At 50.1% G+C, this 14,790-nt stretch overlaps 1 protein-coding gene across 1 annotated transcript in view; it reads right to left on the bottom strand.

The window, feature by feature from the left end:
* Positions 1 to 14,433, bottom strand: part of IRF5 (interferon regulatory factor 5) — a 59,532-nt gene extending 45,099 nt beyond the window's left edge. Inside the window, 1 exon segment of the mRNA XM_048500322.1 lies at positions 14,390 to 14,433. The gene's annotated coding sequence lies outside the window, so the exon portion shown is untranslated.
* Between the last annotated feature and the right edge of the window lie 357 nt (positions 14,434 to 14,790).

Raw genomic sequence — 14,790 nt, 5'->3', positions numbered from 1 at the left:
AATCCAGCCTCTGTTTAAAAACCTCCAAAGAAGGAGACTCCACCATTCCGAGGCAGTGAATTCCACTGCCCAACAACCCTGACCATCAGGAAGTTTTTCCTGATGTTTAGGTGGAATCTCTTTTCCTTCACCTTGAACCCATGACTCCTGGTCCCAGTCTCTGGAGCCGCAGAAAACAAGCTTGCTCCCTCACCAACATGACATCCCTTCAAATATTTAAATACAGATATCATGCCCACCCCCCCTTAACCTTCGCTTCTCCAGACTAAACATCCCCAGCTCCCTAAGCCTCTCTTCGTAAGGGCCTGGATTTCACACCTTTGACCATTTTGGTTACCCTCCTCTGGACTCGTTCCAGCTCGTCAATATCCTTAAATTGCGGCACCCAGAACTGTACACAATATTCCAGGTGAGGTCTCACCAATGCCAAGTAGAGTAATACAATTACTTCCCTCGATCTAGACACTATACTTTTATTGATGCATCCCAGAATTGCATTGGCTTTCTTAGCTGCTGCATCACACTGCTGACTCATATTCTGTTTGTGGTCTATTGCAGAAGCTTGGGAACAAAACAGCGCGTCACACACTGAAGACGGAGAATCAATATATTCAATGAATGTATTTATGTATATTTTATAATTGTCCAGTTACTGAATCCAATATTTGTACATCCAGTTTTTTCAATTCAGCCATTTGGGTTTGTGTGTCAGGTCTGTTGAGAGACAAAAAGACCTGTGCATGGCAAATGAATGAATAATTTTCCTGAAAGAATTGCTTCTCCTGAGGAAGACTACAGTGAAAACGTACTTATAAACACGCGAGTCGTTTGGGAAGTACTTTCTATATGGAATTGAAATTGAATTGAAAAAAACTGGGTGTACAAATATTGGATTCAGTAACTGGACAATTATAAAATATACATAAACACATTCATTGAATATATTGATTCTCCGTCTTCAGTGTGTGACGCGCTGTTTTGTTCCTCTGTCATTTACGTTACACACAATTTGGCTTGTTTTCATCTATTGCAGAAGCTCGCCAGGTGACTGTGGAGCAGACACACATTCTCAGCCTAACCCTACATGTAAGGAAACATGGAATTTGAACCCAAGTCCCAATCTCTGCCAGCTAGGATAGAATACACTACCATTTTTCTCCTGTATTTCAGCAGCCTCTTTCTCTAGGCCTCAGCGCAGCTACGATTCTACGAAATATAAATCCAACAGAATCCGATGTTAATTTTTTTTTTAGAAAACAGAGTTGTTTGGGGAGCAACCCGACCAAAATATACCTCTCCAGCATCAACCTCTGGAGGAAGAAAAAATAGTTCTGCCAGTCGAAAGTCGTCTGCGATGTTATCAACAATTCCCTTTTGCCCAGAACAGATAAGAGCGTAAAACGAGTGAATCACTCAGATCTTGTCTGGGATCCTGTTTCCCAGAAAGTCCTTGAGAAGGGACACGGGAGCCAAAGCCTCTTCCGGGTGGTGCCCACACCAGCAACCGGTATTTAGCAGTGCACTGCCCCTGAACATGGAAGTTCCATTTACCCATCATGATAGACCCAAATCTGCCAGAGCTAATTCTAAGGACCAGCTGGATATACCTTGTGTGGTGGACGATACAAAACGGAGTGGCAGGAAACTTTATGGCTACCAATCTTGGACTGATCTGCAAAGGATTGCCTTAAATTAGTAACAGTCCAGGTGTAACAAGACGGCAACAGCCGCCAGAAGGCCATTCTCTTCACATCCTGCATGCCTGAGCTCAGTTTGAGGCCACTGCAAGTAGCAGAGAGCTGGACTAGATGGACTCTGGTCTGATCCAGCTGGCTTGTTCTTGTGTTCTTATGTTCTTAACTATGTTCTTGTGTGTGAGGAATCGAGTTCTTTCTTAAAAAACAAACAGATGAGAAAGTAAGAACATAAGAACTAGCCTGCTGGATCAGACCAGAGTCCATCTAGTCCAGCACTCTGCTACTCGCAGTGGCCCACCAGGTGCCTTTGGGAGCTCACGTACAGATGAGGTGAAAGCAAGTGGGGCCTTTCTGCATGGCTGTTGCTCCCGAGCACCTGGACTGTTAAGGCATTTGCAATCTCAGATCAAGGAGGATCAAGATTGGGAGCCAGAGATCGACTTCTCCTCCATCAATCTGTCCAAGCCCCTTTTAAAGCTATCCAGGTTAGTGGCCATCACCACCTCCTGTGGCAGCATATTCCAAACACCAATCACACGTTGTGTGAAGAAGTGTTTCCTTTGATTAGTCCTAATTCTTCCCCCCAGCATTTTCAATGGATGCCCCCTGGTTCTAGTATTGTGACAAAGAGAGAAAAATTTCTCTCTGTCCACATTTTCTACCCCATGCATAATTTTATAGACTTCAATCATATCCCCCCTCAAGATGTCTCCTCTCCAAACTAAAGAGTAAGAAGGAAATAAAAGTAAGAAGAAAAGTAGAAGGAAATAGAGAAAAAGCTGAGTCTGGTCTTTTCTATCTCCTCCCCCCCTTCCTGTCCCAGCTGTTGAATATTCAAGAGCACAGCTGGTTTCCAGCCACCGGAGGCAAGCTGGATGATTGGCATCCCCTTCTAGAAATATGCAGCTGCCAGCCTGGGCCAAGCCAAGCACCTGAGATGTTGCTTGGATCTGGCTGGCAGGAGCATATGGTGAGAGTGGACAAGGCCCGCCTCGTTTCAGGTGACAAAATCAAGTTCAACAAGCCTTTATTGGCATATACACGATAGCATAAAAATACGGTTCCAGTTAAAAAGTGAATAGTAAACTTCGCGTTCGTCATACATTCAGTTTACAAACTTCTGACAAAAACTTTGCCACTATCAGGCAACAATGAAAATCCTGACAATTTAAAAGCGTAACTACTTTATCTGATTCAGTATAATCAATCATAGGGTCTATAGCTTGGGAGAGCAGGCTGGATCGGAGTTCTTGGTATAATACGCAGTTCAGGAGAATGTGTGGGATGGAATCCAGCTGTCCTATGCTACAGGCACAGAACCTCTTATCGCTTGGGAGACCTCTAAGTCTTCCTCCTTCATGTAGCGGAGATAGCATGATGTTAAATCTAGCCAGCATATAGGCTCTCCTGTGTATGGGATTTGTGAGCACTGTAACATAATAGGCTGGGTATCCCTGCGTGAAAGGAATTGACATATTTGTTGGTGAACAAGATTTATTTGCCAAGCTCTGCAGTTGTTGATAGTCCATTGCTAACAGCCTCTCTTTAATGAGGGCAAAAGTTTCAGTGAAGGTTAGCATATTGAAGGAGTCACTGTCATAACCCAGTTCCCCGGGTGACAAAATACTTGGAACTGCTGGTGGCTTTGCCTATCTTTCTTAGTTAATGGCCTGCAAATTCTCCGATGCAAACAGCTAGTCTTTAAGCTGCGGGCAAAGCCCATTCATCACTTGGAGGGATCGTTATGCTATAGCCTTAAGCCAACAGCTATCAGATCTTGTGCGGCTGTCTTCTTCTCCACTGACCACGTTTCCTTCCCACATCGACTCTCCGGCCCCTGGGTTTCCTTCTGAGCATCCTAAAAAGCTAGATAAACATGAGCCATGGAAACTGTTGGGAAATATGTATTGTCGAAGGCTTTCACGGCCGGAATCACCGGGGAGCTGTGTGGTTTCCGGGCTGTATGGCCGTGTTCCAGCAGCATTCTCTCCTGACGTTTCGCCTGCATCTGTGGCTGGCATCTTCAGAACTGTGTGGTTTCCGGGCTGTATGGCCGTGTTCTAGCAGCATTCTCTCCTGACGTCTCGCCTGCATCTGTGGCTGGCATCTTCAGAGGATCTGATAGTAGGAATGAAAGGCTATCTTCATTGTTACTCCCAGGCTACAGACTTCATTGTGACTCACATGCCAGGCTACTCTATTCAGAGGGCCTCACCTTTTGACCTCACAGTATATATACTCCACTTGCTTTCCATTCCTACCATCAGATCCTCTGAAGATGCCAGCCGCAGATGCAGGCGAATCGTCAGGAGAGAATGCTGCTAGAACACGGCCATGCAGCCCGGAAACCAGACAGCACCCCACTGTTGGGAAATACTCTGCCGGTTATCCGCACCGCCCAGGAGAATGGCATTGGCAGGATGTCTGGCTGTTGTGGGCTTTCTGGATTGTGCAGCCGTGGTCTGGTAGTTTTTGCTCCTAACACGGGTGTGTCCAACTCTGGCGCTTCAGGTGTTCATGGACTACAATTCCCATGAGCCCACCAATTGGCCATGCCAGCAGGGGCTGATGGGAATTGTAGCCCATGAACATCTGAAGTGCCAGAGTTGGACACCTCTGTCCTGACGTTTCGCCTGCATCTACGGCCGGCATCTTCACAGCCAGTTCACAATAACACAACTGAACTTCACCCAGACACATGCAAATGGGCCTCACGCCCTTCCTAACTGTAAAGGGGACAAAATATATACCTGTCAAGCCTGGATCTGCAACCAATGTCGGACTCAGTTATTTCAATCAGAAGCCTTTATGGACAGACAACGGCAAGGCCAAAAGAAAGTCAGTTCTGAGAACTGGCTTAATGTCAAGTTCCCGTATGAAGAGGAAGCAGGAAGAGCCAGCACTTGATGCCCTAAATCACTACATGTTACAAAGCATAGGGCCAGTGGGAAATAGAAAGTAAAGTAAGGTCCATTAACGTGACAGAGAACAGAACCCCTTAGTTCAGGGTGTCCAAAGTTATGGACCCTCAAAGGTGTAGCCCCCATCTTCTATTAGCTCCCATTGGAAACAATGGAGGATGGGGGCACCCCTTTTGGGAGTCCATAACTTTGGACAATCACTCCACACCGTGCAGAGAGAGACACATCTTACTGTGACTTGTTTCCAAAGATGCCACAAAACGTTAGGAGCAAAGACTACCAAAGACCCCACAGCCCAGAAAACCCAAAACAATCAGCTGATTCTGGCTGTGAAACCCTTCGACTGGATGACTTTATGCAAAGCAAACCACCACCTGCCTCAAACACAAGAGCACAAGACTACTGTATCTCTAGACAGCCAGTTCCCAGATAAGTCTACATGTTATCAATGTATGGAAATACCAATCTCAATATCAGATAATTACAAGCATTGCTTACAAACAAGTTCATCTGTGATCTTCACACGGAATTTATAAGTCAGAGAAAAATAAGCAGAGATTACAAGCCCCTTGAACAAGTCATTGGGCGAAACAAGGAGAAACTGGAGAAATAAGCAGGAAGAAACAGAATTTAAAGAGACATAAGAACATAGGAAAGAGCCTGCTGGATCAGACCAGAGTCCATCTAGTCCAGCACTCTGCTACTCGCAGTGGCCCACCAGGTGCCTTTGGGAGCTCACAGGCAGGAGGTGAAAGCAATGGCCTTAAGAACATAAGAACTAGCCTGCTGGATCAGACCAGAGTCCATCTAGTCCAGCTCTCTGCTACTTGCAGTGGCCCACCAGGTGCCTTTGGGAGCTCACAGGCAGGAGGTGAAAGCAAGGGCCTGCTGCTGCTGCTGCTTCCGAGCACCTGGTCTGCTAACACACAGTGTACTTAAATTTATGTTCAGACTTAATGCTGACTCTGACAACAATGCGAAGACGTGTTCTTTGCTTTGGTAACTTTACTAAATGAACAAACAAGCTCTGATGAATAATAATTGACTGTTGAAATGCACTCCAATTTTTGCACAACCTCATTAATATAGTTTACGTGCTGTTCGTCGGGCCGCTCCCTTTTCCCCCTTAACCCCAAATCTTTACCTTGCTTGGAATTATAACTGAGATCAGTCCCCTGGAGAAAAAGGGTACTTTGGAGGGCAGACTCTATGGTATTATCCTCCGCAGAGGTGCCTCCTTCCCCCTCCACCAATACTACAGTTACCAGACGTCCTGCTTTTGGCGGGACAGTCCCGCCTTAAAACAATTTGTCCTGCGTCCCGCGGGTTTTTTGAACTGTCCTGATTTTTGGAAGGCTGCCGCACAGCCTTGGATTCATGGGCTTTTCCGTCAGCTGCATGAGCAAGATTGGGCTGGGGGACCCGAACGCAAGTTCGGCACCATCACCACCCCCAAGCCCACCAGTGGACTGACCCACCTCACAGGGCTGATGTGAGGATAAAACTGGGGAGGGGAGAAGGCCACCTGCTTTCACCTGCTCCTTGGAGAAAGGACGAGGTGATCATATACAGAGTGCAGCTTTCAATACTCTGTGGCTACAAGGTCAGTAGTTAGTGGGAGGTGGCAAAATTTTCCTGTATGGAAATGCCACCTCTAGGTAAACATTCATGCCTCATTTTGAGGGCTGCTCCAAACGCAGATGACCTCGAGAAATACACAGATGCACATCCCATCAAAGATTGCACATAAGAAGAAGAGTTTGGATTTATATACCTCCTTTCTCTCCTGCAAGGAGACTCAAAGGGGCTGATAATCTCCTTGCCCTCCCCCCCTCACAACAAACACCCTGTGAGGTGGGTGGGGCTGAGAGAGCTCCGAAGAACTGTGACTAGCCCAAGGTCACCCAGCTGGCGTGTGTTGGAGTGTGCAGGCTAATCTAGTTCCCCAGATAAGCCTCCACAGCTCAAGTGGCAGAGCAGGGAATCAAACCGGTTCTCCAGATTAGAGTGCACCTGCTCTTAACCACCACACCATGCTGGCTCTCGTGGCCATATACCAGTGGTGGCAAACCTTTGGCACTCCAGATGTTATGGACTACAATTCCCATCAGCCCCTGCCAGCATGGCCAATTGGCCGATGGGAATTGTAGTCCATAACATCTGGAGTGCCAAAGGTTCGCCACCATGGCCATATAGTGTCTGGGCCGACTTTGGATGGTCAGTTTCAGACTCATCCTGGATGGACAAACTCAAATGGCTTTGGATGGACAAAGTCAAAGTGCTTGAGTAAGATTAAAGAATCACAGAATTGGCTGAGATCAGAGCATCACCAAACCCTTGGGATATTTTAGGAACCAAAGAACAACCAGTCGCCACCAGGGGGTTGGTGGGGGTGGAGGGGTGAGGGGTATCCCATGGGGGAAAAAGGCAGATTGTAAGTGAAAAAATACATTAAAAGAGTTATCCTGTGCTAGCCCTGTTGAAGCGAGGCACCGCTCCCATTTAGTTCAGTGGGGCTAGGGCAGGAGATCTGCCAGATGGGTCCTGACCCAAGTCAGTCTGGAGGGTGTAAATGCTTGCGTTTTGCACCCCTGACCCCCAAGGGCCTTGAGCCACAGCTGGGGTTTGCTCAGACCTTGCCGGAAGTCTCAGCCTCCAGTCTGGGGCCCTCTCTGTCTCATAAGAACATAAGAACAAGCCAGCTGGATCAGACCAGAGTCCATCTAGTCCAGCACTCTGCTACTCGCAGTGGCCCACCAGGGGCCTTTGGGAGCTCACAGGCAGGAGGTGAAAGCAATGGTCTTCTGCTGCTGCTGCTGCTCCTGAGCACCTGGTCTGCTAAGGCGTTTGCAATCTCAGATCAAGGAGGATCAAGATTGGGAGCCATAGATCGACTTCTCCTCCATAAATCTGTCCAAGCCCTTTTTAAAGCTATCCAGGTTAGTGGCCATCACCACCTCCTGTGGCAGCATATTCCAAACACCAATCACACGTTGCTGTTGTGTGAAGAAGTGTTTCCTTTGATTAGTCCTAATTCTTCCCCCCAGCATTTTCAATGGATGCCCCCTGGTTCTAGTATTGTGAGAGAGAAAAATTTCTCTCTGTCCACATTTTCTACCCCATGCATAATTTTATAGACTTCAATCCTATCCCCCCTCAGCCGTCTCCTCTCCAAACTAAAGAGTCCCAAACGCTGCAGCCTCTCCTCATAAGGAAGGTGCTCCAGTCCCTCAATCATCCTCGTTGCCCTTCTCTGCACTTTTTCTATCTCTTCAATATCCTTTTTGAGATGTGGCGACTGTGACTGATAGCACTGACCCTTGTAGTGTGCATGTGCATGAAGGAATAACTTTGGTTAGTAGTAAAGGCACTCTGTCCGTGCTCTGCTTGTCCCAGGGTTCCATTCCATCCCAGGACTGCTCCAAGTTCAAATGAAACCTCCCCCCCCCCAAGAGCAGCAGGAAATCCAACTGCTGAGTTTGATTTGAAAAACAAGCATGATTTGATTTGAACAACAAACATGTTGATTGGTTGTTGTGGGAATCACCGGGAGAAGTCTGTTACACACTGTGTCTAGACACTACTAGACACAGTGTGTAACAGACTTCCCTCTGTGATACTCCTCTGAAGATGCCGGCCACAGATGCGGGCGAAATGTTAGGAACAAGATCCACCAGACCACGGCCACACAGCCCGGAAAACCCACCACAACCAGTTGAACCTGGCTGTGAAAGCCTTCGACAGTACAAGTTGATCTTCTAACCTCGAACCCCACCCCTGACAGCGGCAGTTCCTAAACCTCTTTAGGAGGAAGTGAGGGGTGGGGAGAGTTGCCAACTCGGGAATGAGGACATTCCAGGAGATCTGGCAGTGCATCCTGGAGAGGGTGAGGTTTGGGGAAAGGATCTCTGCAGGCTATAGGGCCACAGAACCAAAGCAGCCATTTTATCCCGCAGACCTGGTTGTTATTGTTGACCAGATAGTGTTTTCGGCTGAATGCAGAGACATGGGGGGGGGGGGGAATGGACCCCCAAGGCAACACCGGCTGCGGCCGCCCCCCCATCTCATGCCCCAGTTATCTTAGCCGGCGGGAGCCTGTCGGGGGCCAAGGGGCGCCTGGCAGGGTGGGGCAGAGGCAGAGGTGGGATCCAGCAGGTTCTCACAGGTTCCCGAGAGTAGGTTACTGATTATTTGTGTGTGCCGAGAGGGGGTTGCTAATGGGTGATTTTGCCCCGTGATTTTGGCCTTAGTTACGCCCCTCCTCTCAGCAGTAGCGCGCAGAACTTGAAGCAGTCTAGCAGGAGGTGCACTGGCGTGCGTGGCAGCCCGCGCCATGCGCAGGCATTCGTTTCACCACCCAAGCGACCGTATGCGCATGCTGCATCCTTGCCACAGCCCCGCCCCGGAATGCCCCGCCCCCGGAATGCCCGGTCACGCCCCGTCGTGCCCCGCCCAGCCCCATTGGCGCTATGCCACAGTTTGAATCCCACCACTATGGGAACTGGTTACTAAAAGTTTTGGATTTTGGATACTACAGTGGACACTACAGTGTAAATGTAAATGGAGAGAGGAGATATTTAACCCCTTCTCCTTCGGCAAACTTCCTGTCCCGAACTGTCACTTCTAGGACTTGTTTCCATCATTCCTGGGAAAACCTCCAGGTACCTGCATTTCTTCCTGTAGCAACAGCAAAAGCAGTATTCGGGTCAGCAGTTTTGGGGGAAGAACGGGATAAAGTCCCCCTTCCAATTGCATGACTCCATTTTGGTTGCAAGTAAATGTTCCGGGCGCGTGCGTGGAAATGAATAATCTTAGAACTGTATACAGAGTGCCATGCCACCGCCTTAAAAACAAAACACAACATGCCCTCCGGTTTAATTCGCACTTCATCTCAGGGGCTCGGACAGTGATGGGACCCAAAAATTTTAATAACAGGTTCCGACGGTGGTGGGATTCAAACAGTGGCGCCGCCGCACACACGCCCCTCCAGTCCCTATAGGGCAGGGAGGTTGCTTTAGTAACCCCTTCTCGGCACTCAGAAAAAATTAGTAACCACTTCTAGAGAAGTGGTGAGAACTGGTTGGATCCCACCTCTGGGTTTGGACCTTTAACGGGATTACCTCCCCATGTTATACAACAGAGTCCCCCAATATTGTACCCATGGGGAGCAAGGCATGCACTACTACACCTTTGCTGTCACCCCCTAAGGGTTTTTGGAGAGTGGGAGGGGCCAGGTGGGGCTCCTGCCCAGCAAAGCTTTTGATTGGCTGTGCAGATTTCTTTAAAATGTTGCTTTAGCAGTAGCACTACTACAGCTCAAGAATCTTCCCTGTGAAACTGAGGGGAAGCTGCCACAGCTATTTCGTGGTTAGCCCCGCCTTTTGCAGCGGCCATTTTGTGGCTCCGCCCACCACCCTGTGCCAGAATTCCAAAGGTTCCCACCGCCTCAAAAAGGTTGGGGATCCCTGTTTTGCAATGAAGAGGAAGAGTTTGGATTTATATCCCCCCTTTCTCTCCTGTAAGGAGACTCAAGGCTGCTTACAAGTTCCTTTCCCTTCTCCCTCCACAACAAACACCCTGTGAGGTGGGTGGGGCTGAGAGAGCTCCGAAGATCTGTGACTAGCCCAAGGTCACCCAACTGGCATGTGTGGGAGTGTACATAGGCTAATCTGAATTCCCCAGATAAGCCTCCACAGCTCAGGCGGCAGAGCGGGGAATCAAACCCGGTTCCTCCAGATTAGAATGCACCTGCTCTTAACCGCTACGCCACTGCTGCTCCTGGAGCAAATGAAAGATTTTCCTCCACCTCCCAAAGCATCGGGGGGTGCTTCCGTCTGCTTCCCTGCTAACTCTGAGAAAGTTTCTCTTCTGCTATTTCAAAGGGCCCCTCCCTTCTAGATCTCACGAGAGCCGCCGCACGAAGATCCTGGCTTCCCCTTCCTTCCTCTCTCTGCAATCTAGGCAATTCTCGAGAGACCGTTTGCAAAAACCATCCGTGCACACGTCTTGCTGACCTAAGAAAGCAAAGAAGGATTCATCTCAGTCCAGGACCCACAAGCAAAGCATGAAAGTTCTTCCCTTGTGGCCAGCAAGTGCTACTCAGAGGTATACTGCTTTGGAGCATGGAGGGTCCAAGTAACCGCCAACAAATGTATGCATAAAGTTACCTAATGCCCTTATAAAGGCTTCTAAGCCAATGACCCTCACTACAGCAGCGGCGTACGAGGTTAAGAGCTCGTGTATCTAATCTGGAGGAACCGGGTTTGATTCCCAGCTCTGCCGCCTGAGCTGTGGAGGCTTCTCTGGGGAATTCAGATTAGCCTGGGCACTCCCACACACACCAGCTGGGGGACCTTGGGCTAGTCACAGCTTCTCGGAGCTCTCTCAGCCCCACCTACCTCGCAGGGTGTTTGTTGTGAGGGGGGAAGGGCAAGGAGATTGTCAGCCCCTTTGAGTCTCCTGCAGGAGAGAAAGGGGGGGATATAAATCCAAACTCTACTTCTTCTCTTCTACATCTTGGAGCAGCGAATCCCAGAAGAGACGTAGCTGCATTTGGGCAGGAAGAAATCGCTCCCATTAGCCTATTTACTTAGCCTGCATTATCAAAACGGTATAATGAAACCACAAACGATCCCAACGTTTGCCTTTCTAGCGCTTGAGAGATAAGATTCCCTTGAGCCTGCCTTTGACTCCAGATGAAAGCCAGATATGTTGAATCACCGATTCCGTAATTATTAACATGGACGCACAAGATCAAAGGCGGCGTTGGAGCTTGGGGGAGGGGCCAGGAAGGAAGGGGTTGGGGTCTCTGACCAGATCCTTAGGTCCAGAGGAAACCCCGTTATCAGGCACAGTAGATAAACGATTGGTTTGCAGAGGGGATTCAAATTCCCCTTGTGGGGCGGTCTGGACTGACCATGTTCTCTTCCAGCTTCAGATGCAAAATGGGAATGGTGGTGAACAGTCGCCAAGGAGGGTCGCTATTGGCAACGAGAGTCACCAACTCTGGAGTTTAAATTATGGACAAAAAGATACCAGCTGGAAATTAGGAACTTTTTTGTTTACAGTAAGAGTTTTTTACAGTAACAGAGAAATTATTAATGCCCCGCCCCCGGAATGCCCGGCCATGCCCCCGCCGTGCCCCGCCCAGCCCCATTGGCGCTACGCCACTGTTTGAATCCCACCACCATGGGAACCTGTTACTAAAATTGTTGGATCCCACCACTGGTGGGGGGAGTCCAGCGGGAATGCCAGGCCAGGCACTCTGAAGATGCTGTTTTCCCCCAGATTCTGTCGCCTGGAGATCCAGTAGTAAGTCCAGGTGATCTCTGGGCCTAGCTGGGAGACGGCAACTTCTCGGAAGTTTAAGACGGCTACGAACTGAAAGCGGACGCCTCCGATCATCCTTCACGATTACAGAAGAGGATGCGGCTCGTTGCAAAGCGGCCACAGCCGTTTTCGCTTCCACTGTTACAAGCAGAACATTTTTGTATCAAAAGGGCAGGCAGCAAGCCCACAGCAGAGGTTGCTCGCTGGTGCTGGGATTCAGAGGTTGACTGCGTCTGAATAGGGAGGTTCCATTTAGTCGCCGATGCTGGTGACCATTCACAGATCTCTCCTCCACGAATCTAATCTCTTTTGGAGTTTGCGGCCGTCAGTACATTCTCCGGCAGCAAATTCCACATTAGTCGCTTGTGTAAAAAAAAGGATTTGTTTTTGTCTGTCCTAAATATACCACCTATCAGGGCTGTTGGATCTTCGTGAGTTCCGGTATTTTGGAAGCGAGATAAAAAGTTCTTGGGCATCTCACTCTACCTGGTGTATAATTTTATAAACCTCTATGCCAGGCGAGGCCAACCTATGGCGCTCCAGATGTTCATGGACTACAATTCCCATCCGTCCCCGCCAGCATGACCAATAATTTTATAAACCTCTATTCCAGGGTAGGCCAACCTATGGCGCTCCAGATGTTTGTGGACTACAATTCCCATCAGTCCCTGCCAGCATGGCCAGTAATTTTATAAACCTCTATGCCAGGCGAGGCCAACCTACGGCGCTCCAGATGTTCATGACCAACAATTCCCATCAGTCCCTGCCAGCATGACCAATAATTTTATAAACCTCTATGCCCGGGGAGGCCAACCTATGGTGCTCCAGATGTTCATGGACTACAATTCCCATCCGTCCCTGCCAGCATGGCCAATAATTTTATAAACCTCTATGCCAGGCGAGGCCAACCTACGGCGCTCCAGATGTTCATGAACAACAATTCCCATCAGTCCCTGCCAGCATGGCCAATAATTTTATAAACCTCTATGCCCGGGGAGGCCAACCTATGGCGCTCCAGATGTTCATGGACTACAATTCCCATCCGTCCCTGCCAGCATGGCCAATAATTTTATAAACCTCTATGCCTGGGGAGGCCAACCGATGGCGCTCCAGATGTTCACGGACTACAATGACCATCAGCCCCAATTGGCCATGCTGGCAGGGGCTGATGGGAATTGTAGTCCACGACCATCTGGAGTGCCATCGGTTGGCCACCCCGGCATGCTGTCCCCTCGGAGTTGCCTCTTATCTAGATGGGAAAGTTCCTCGCCCACCCCATCATTTGAGTGGACCTCTTCTCTACTTTTCCCCCCTCCCATCATGCCCGGAACAAACTCTACAATTTTATGTTCAGTTCTGCCCCCCCTCCCCTCCCCCCATGCTGGCTGGTTTGGGGCTCGTAAAATAAACACCAGCATTTATACCTATAAATTTATACCTATAAATAAACGTATACCTATAAACCAGTGGTGGCGAACCTATGGCACGGGTGCCAGAGGTGGCACTCAGAGCCCTCTCTGTGGGCACGCGCAGACAGAGTGTGTCCCCCCCCCCCCCACATCTAGGCTGGTCTGGGCTGCTGGGCTCGATTATTAGCATTAAACCTAAGACCTAGTTTTGGGGAAGCAGTGCAGGTAACCCTGTTAAGCGCTGTTAAACCCCACTGATTTTCATGTGAAGAACTAAAGCGCGATCCTTTATCTGGGAGTAAGCTCGGTTGCTGGCAATGGGGCTTGCTTCTGAGTAAACCCTCCTAGGGTTGTGATTCACCCGTTGGGAGAGTTGCACGGTTGCTTCAAAGCAAAGCCACCAACTACCCCCAAGCTTACTCCCGAGTAACACACGCCTCGGAGCCAACCGTTTTTTCTAAACTAAAACCTCAGTGTTCAGGTTAAATTGCCATATTGGCACTTTGCCATAAATAAGTGGGTTTGGGGTTGCAGTTTGGGCACTCGGTCTCGAAAAGGTTCGCCATCACTGCTATAAACCATATATCAACCTGTGATACTGATCTCTCTGACACACACACACACGGACCTGAGCCACCCCATTTCCCTTTGCAGAGCAAAAGCAACTACAAAGCTGGGGGCGGGGGGAGGACGGTGCCAACGGGGGAGAGGACAGACCTGCCCAGAGCCTTCTGCCCGTCAAGTTATCCGTCTGTTAAAGGGGGCTGCCTGTGTGGACCCCCCCCCCCCCACGCCGGCATTGCGACCCTGGCAAAGCCCTGCCAAAATTGGGGGGGGGGGGGAGGTTGAAGGGAAGAGGCTGGCAGAGGGCTGCCGGGGGTGGGGGTGAAGTTGGCCAAAAGCCCCAGAACTCTCCTCCCCCCCCCCCCACAAATGCCCTGCCAGGTGCCCCCCACCAGACCAGGTGCCAGCGGGCGGCAGGTGCGGTCTGCCCAGGTTGCGGCTGGCGACCCTCCCCCCCGGCCGCCCTTACCTGCCGTCTCCCCGTCGCAGCCTCTGCCGCCGCTGTCTCCGGCCTCGGCGTCCGACTGAGGCTTCCGCGGGGCGGAGCCGGCCCGCCCCCGACGGGCTGCGGGCGGGCAGGTGCCTCCCTTCCGGGCTGCTCCTGCTCCCAGCCGGGGGGGGGGGCTCCTCGCACCTGGCCCCACCCTTACCTGCGGCACGCACCGCCCCTGACCTGGTCCCGAGCCGCCAGCTCCTTACCTGGCGATGCCTACCTGCGCCAGCCCTCCACCTGCCCACGGGCCGGCCCTGGGCGAGATCTCCCTGGTCCTGGGCTTGCCGACCTCCAGGTGGGGCCGGGGAGAATTTCCTGGAATCAAGACGGAGCTCCAAACGTCCATGTCCGCTGGTGGAAGAAGAAGAAGAGTTTGG

This window comes from Sphaerodactylus townsendi, linkage group LG06, assembly GCF_021028975.2.
Source record: "Sphaerodactylus townsendi isolate TG3544 linkage group LG06, MPM_Stown_v2.3, whole genome shotgun sequence".
NCBI lineage: Eukaryota > Metazoa > Chordata > Lepidosauria > Squamata > Sphaerodactylidae > Sphaerodactylus > Sphaerodactylus townsendi.
Note: the sequence above shows the minus strand (reverse complement) of the source record. Positions and strands in the feature narration are given on the sequence as shown.